This window comes from Galeopterus variegatus, unplaced genomic scaffold, assembly GCF_000696425.1.
Source record: "Galeopterus variegatus unplaced genomic scaffold, G_variegatus-3.0.2 Scaffold2939, whole genome shotgun sequence".
Lineage (NCBI taxonomy): Eukaryota > Metazoa > Chordata > Mammalia > Dermoptera > Cynocephalidae > Galeopterus > Galeopterus variegatus.
The window spans coordinates 14,806-21,103 of NW_007729050.1; the positions used below are offsets into that span (position 1 = coordinate 14,806).

The 6,298-nt window shown below is 45.1% G+C and overlaps 1 long non-coding RNA gene across 1 annotated transcript; it reads right to left on the reverse strand.

Moving 5' to 3' along the window:
- Positions 1 to 2,421: 2,421 nt before the first annotated feature.
- On the reverse strand, positions 2,422 to 4,429 carry LOC103599385. Its single transcript, XR_551285.1, has 3 exons — positions 4,283 to 4,429; positions 3,630 to 3,748; positions 2,422 to 2,931 (listed from the first exon to the last, which is right to left on the reverse strand). It is a non-coding gene; the product is annotated as an uncharacterized LOC103599385 (long non-coding RNA).
- Between the last annotated feature and the right edge of the window lie 1,869 nt (positions 4,430 to 6,298).

Below are 6,298 nucleotides of genomic sequence, written 5' to 3' on the forward strand. Positions count from 1 at the left end.
GGTGCCCCAAACCAAAGGGTTGATTACATCTGGAAAAGGAGGAGTAGGTGGGACAGAATTTTGGGGTTCTCCCTGTGAGGAAAAGGAGATTATGCGTTAATATCTTCAGTGGGTGTGGGGTTAAGGTTGAGTGTAGCTTAGTGAATAGGTCTTGCCCTGTTATAGCAGTGGGGCATGTAGGTATGGCCAGGAAAGAATGAGCGAAAGCTGTGCCTTGTACGACACAGGTTAATGGTGGGGTTATCATAGGTTTGGAAATTTGGCCATTTACCCTTATAATAGAGATTGAGGAAGGCAACAAAGGCCCCTCATGTTCAGGAAGAACTAAGAAAGTGGCCCTCGTATTGAGCCAAAAAGAGATCAGCACATCTGACACCTACATATTTTCCCTGGGTTCAGTCTTGTTGATGGTCACAGTGGCAGCCTCTGAGCCCAGGCAGCATCAGTCTTTGGTGGCAAGTCCCAGAAGTTCAGGGAGGTGCAGTCCCAGCTCAGATTTGGGTGCTGGAGTGATGGCCCCAGACCCAGAGGTCTGAAGGCAGTCAGATGTCCAATGACGTGTTCTCCCACACACCAGACAGGGTCTTGGCGGAGCCTTGGGATTTGGGAAGGCTCTGGCCCAATGTTAGTCGTTGCCACATTTGAAGCATGGCCTGGAAGAGATCAGTGTTGCCCTGTTGGCGCTTTAGGATTCTGACTGCCCTGTTAGGCAGTGGCCCTCATTAGAATTTAGCCTGATATCTCTTTACCTTTGGTAGCCTTTGTGAGGTTTTGAAGCATGGCCTGGAAGAGATCAGTGTTGCCCTGTTGGCGCTTTAGGATTCTGACTGCCTTGTTAGGCAGTGGCCCTCATTAGAATTTAGCCTGATATCTCTTTACCTTTGGTAGCCTTTGTTCTTCACCCCATTATTAAAGACCTTAAAGGCTATATTAATCAGGTCCTTTTGAGGGGGTTGAGGGCCATCTTCTAGCTTTTGTAGCTTTTGCTTGATATCTGGTGAGAAAAAATGTGGATGTAGGTACAATCAGCCTGCTTCAGAGGTTGGGTCTAGGTTGGTATATTTGAGGACCACTTCTGTGAATCTGCTCATAAAAAGAGTTGGGTTTTTATCCGACCTTCGTGTTACTTCTTGGATTTTGTCATAATTTACTGCTCTGAGTGCACCTTCTTTCATGCCTTCTATTAAGCAAGTTATTAGGTGTGTTCGTTTAGCTCCATCTTGAGAGTTGGTTTGGTAGTCCCAGATAGGGTCAGTTCGAGGGACTGCCATAGTCTCTACCGGATATCTGGTGGGGTCTTGAGTGTGTAAAGAGTTGGCAAATGCAGTAGCAGCTGACCAGACCCTATCCCTTTCTTCTGGGGTGAGAGTAAAGGACATGATGACATACACATCATGCCATGTAAGATTATAGGTATGTGTTAAATATTGAAATTCTTTAACATACTGTGTAGGGTCTAGTTTCCTTTCTATTTGAGAAAGATGGGAGAGAGAGAAGGGGACAAGGACACATATAATGCCTTCTGCTCTGGCAACCTCCCACAGGAGAACCTTCCAGTGCGGAAGACAGAAGAAGAACTGACAACAGCAACTTGAGGAGTACATGCTGGAGGGAGATCTAACTAAGGCCAGGGAAGTTGAGAATTTAACTGGAAATGAAAGAAAGAGGAGGAAACAGCCGGGTGGTGAAGGCGGTCCTGGAACCAATCCTGCATAGAGAGCAAAGGACGAATGGACACCCTGCTAGGAACTCATACAAGAATACTCCTACAAGCAGCAAAATCGTGCTTGGCACATTTGCTGAGACCATTTCAGACTGTCAATGACTCAAAAGCTCACTAGGCTGAGAATAGTTTTCCTCAGCCAGCAGCAACTGCAGGGAGGTGCAAAAGTGGCTAGTCTCTACAGCAGCAGTCACAGCCACCATGCAGATGGCAGGCCAGACCCTCAACTGCATTGACACAAGGAGAGGCACTGGCAGAGATCAAAAAACAAAAAACAAAAAAAAAGAAGAGGTCCTCTTTCTTCACAAATCTCACGCCAGAGTAATAGAAGAACCATCTGATATATTATGATAATAGGGGAGGATTTGATCACACCTGTCTCAGTACTGGACAGATCATCTAGGCAATAAGCCAACAGAGGAACAATTAATCTATCAGATGGAGAGAACAAATCTATGGTTATTAGAGGAGGGGAGGAGAAGAGGAAAGAGGGGGAAGGAGGAAGGAGGGAAGAGAAAGGTGAGGGGAAGGAGGAGGGGAGAAATTGGATAAGGGGCATAAAGAATAAATATGATTTGCAACAATGAATATACTAACAATATACATATGTATAACACACACATGCACACACACACACACATGCACACACACAAAGGCCTGTAGATGATATTGACTAAGAAGTTATTAATGAGATAGAAATAAAACACATGTATTTCTCAGGACCAAAGTCCTTAGTATAGAAGGCCAAAGCCTGTAGTTTAGAGGACCAATGCCCTTCATTTAGGCCAAAGCCTGTAGCTCAGAAGGCCAAAGCCTCTAGTTTAGGAGGCCAAAGCCCAACCCTTTAGGAAAACACATAGGAATGCTAAGATTGAGAAAGATCAAAAAACTTTTGCAGGAATAAAGCCTTTGATGTAGATAGGAGAATTGAAGCACAGCGAAAAATGATTGCTCTGGGAGCAGTTGCCCTTAGTTCAGCTAAACCCAAATGATGGGAAAGTATGTAAGTTAAAATCTTCAAGGATATTCTGCTACTTAGTTCTCGGGGGACATTCCGCTTTCCGCCCTAAGCTGTTTCTTTGAGTTTCTTGCTTTGGTGATTGTCTCATTGTTTCTTTTTGTACATCACATGGCTTTGTTTTATGACTCCTTTAGGCAGTAAAATTGCTTGAACAATTTTAAACAACATCTGCTAGTGTGGCAGGCACCTGTAGAAGAGATCAGATTTGTTATTTAATAGATAAAGCAAGTGAGATAGGTGAGGAGAGGAATGTACTACAATCAGCTATTTAAACAGCAATTCTAACAACAACAAAGTTTTAGTTGTAAATGTAATATGGAAACCTGCACAGAACATACTTTCGTAATAAAGCAGATCCCAAAGCAGATATGGGAACTAATCGGATGAAATACAGAAACTCAGTAGTCATCATTTCTGGGTATGACATGACTGAATGTTATCAAATTTTCTGAAATAAAAAAGCCTACCAGTAACACCCAAATATTTCACCTAAAAGAATCACAAAATTTTACTGCATACACCTCCTTAACTAACAGATTCATATGTTATCACATTCCAACAACAAAATTGCCTAATTTACCTTCTTTAATAGAAGCTGTTTAAAAAAGAAGAAAAATGACCACATGCAATATTTGCTACAAACCAGTTCAGAAAGTCAAATACATGATCCACCTCCTCATATACAGCAGCTATGGCAGAAAGACTGGCACTCCACTGATAACACAGAGGTGTTGAAACAAAAGTTTTTTCTAGAAAAACTGCTGACCCTTTAAGACTAGTGACTGCACTTGTGGAATCCTCTGATGTTAGTTAGATTGATCTGAACAGCAAAGATGGTGAGAATAAGGAATTAAAACTTCACAGGCATCATATCCTTCCAAATACCTTGTACGTTCATCTTTTCTTCATCCAGGTAACAGGGAAAATGCCAAGGCTGGAGCACACCAATAAAACAGACATTTAGTTTCCATTCAAGCTCATTATCATTTAGTTTAAAAATGTTTCTAGGAACAAAGAGAGAAAAAAATGCAAGTAAGATCTACCAGGAAGCACCCAGACTTGGGCCTCACCAAAGCCTGGAGTAGAGATGGTTCCAGAGCTCATCAATTCCAGGCCCTTCATTTTTTAGCCCAGAGACATGATATGACTTGCCCAGAGACGTGGCACTTCTGAGAGACAGCGTTACATTGAACCACAAAGTACAGGGCAGTTCAACTCTCCACCCCCTGAACATTTATACTTTTTCAATGATAAATCCCACATCAAAAATACAGTTCAGCTTCCCCCACATCAGCCAGCAATGACACTTAGTGCTCTGCTATGGGGGTGCTATCTCAAGAGCCCAGGGTTCCACTTGGCCAGTCTGTACCATCTGTAAATATGAAACTGCATTTTGCCTACACGTTATAAATGTAAGCAAAAGTTTTAAGTTGGAAATATAATATGGAAACAAACATAGAATATACTTTCACAATAAAGAAGATCCCAAAGCAAATATGGTTAACTAATCAGATTACAGAGAGACACTCAGTATTCACCGTTTCTGGGTATGATGTGCTGAGCTCCCACCTGTGGAAGCCAGTAGGAGCATGAGCAGAAGACCTTGGGAGGGGCGGCGGCAGGCCAGACACAGCAGCCCGCTCCTCTTGCTGTAGTTGGTGTCCCTCTCCTGTTTGCAAGATGGAGATTAGCTGTGAAAACAAGAGAATTCACACACGAGTTAGCAGCCTGCTCCTCTTGCTGTAGTTGGTGTCCCTCTCCTGTTGGCAAGATGGAGATTAGCTGTGAAAACAAGAGAATTCACACACGAGGAGTACTTCAGCTTTCACCTACGCAGAGTGAGTGTGGTAGAGGTGCCTGCCAGTGAGCAGGTGGCCAGTGGGGCTGCGGTGATGGGGGCATGACCCAGTGGGTCTGGGGACATGGGCCCTGGGTCCACCCCGCTGGCTCTCTATGGTCCCTGTCTATTCCTATTCTCCCTTCTTGTCTCCCTGACAACCCCTGGGCCCTGGGTTCCCCGCAGAAGCCCACACCCCACCACCAACTCCACCGAAGGCTCTTTGCCAAGTGTGGGGGTGATCTCCCCCAAACATCCCCTCACCCTGGGGATGCACATGCCTGGCCACGCNCTGGGAAAGGCCAGATAGTAAATATTTGGGGATTTACAGGCCAGAGAGAAAAGCACCCCCCTCCCCATAGACAATACATGCAGCAGACTCAGCCTGTGCCAACCCCTGGAAGACCATGGCAATCAGCAGCCAATAATCTCAGGCACCTGTTTGCCTAAAACCAACAATGAGAACTCCTTATAGGAAACCTACTGGGGTAATACCCTGGACCCCAATAAAGGCTGTGCCCCACAGGTCCCTCTTCTTCTCTCTCTCTCTTGTTCCCTATTCCTGGTTTAAGTATGCATGTCCCAGATGGCTCCCTTCTTCCTCCCATGGGCCCTGCAAAGTGTGCTGCCCTCTTTTTTCTGGGATTTGTGGTTTTTTGTGTCATGTTGAGTTGCCTCCTCTGTGTCTCACTTGACTGACTTGCCCGACTTAACTCTCCTCCTGGGTAGAGCTCTCCTAGAGAGGTGCTATCTTGGTGGGAATAATACGGACACAGGTCAGACAAGAGCCACAAGGGTATCTGCCAGTATTCATAAGTTTCCTGTGTGTGAAGGTTAATCCTAGATGTCAACTTGATTAGATGAAGGAATGCTGAGAAACCTGGTAAAGCAATCTTTTCAGGTGTGTCCATGAGGGTGTTTCCAGCAAAAATTAGTATGAGAGTCTGAGTGGCCTGGGTGGGAAAGACCCACTCTCAGAGGGGGTGGGAACCATCCAATCCACTGGGGGTCCGGAGAGAACAAAAGACAGAGGAAAGAGGTGAAGCTCTCTCTCGATCTGCTGGCGCTGGGATACACTCTTCTCTCCTGTCCGTGGACATCAGAGCTTGAGACTTTTCAGCTTTTGGGTTCCAGAACTTACACCAAGAACACCATCAGCTTTCCTGGTTCTGAGGCCTGTGGGCTTGGATTGAGCCACGCTACTGGCATCCAGTTTATAGATGGCCTATCACAGGACTTTTCTTCATAGCCATGTGAGCTAATTCCCCTAATAAATCCCTCTCATATAATTATAATACATCCTATTGACTCTGTCTCTCTGGAGAACCCTGACTAATACACTGTAAGAGTGACAACTGGTCATGAGTTGGACAGTTCAGCATTAAGCCATCTGCCAGGATAAAAAAAAAAGTATCCTGTGAAAGGCACAGTATAGACATGAACTACCAAATCCCTGGAGCCTTGTCAGGCAGGGCTAGAGTTTGCAGCCACTCTCATAACAGAAACATCAAGATCAAATAAGAGAATCAAAGACCTGGTCAGCCACACAGCCCCCTCCACAAGCAGAGAGTCTTCCACAGAGCCGGGAAGAGGAGCTGCCTCCAAGCAGCCCTGCTCTCAGCCCCAAATGCTCCCAGATGCAGGAAGCACAAAGGGTTTCTCCAAGACACAGAGAACACAACACAGTAGTCCTCTCCATTTCCCTTCACATTCTTAC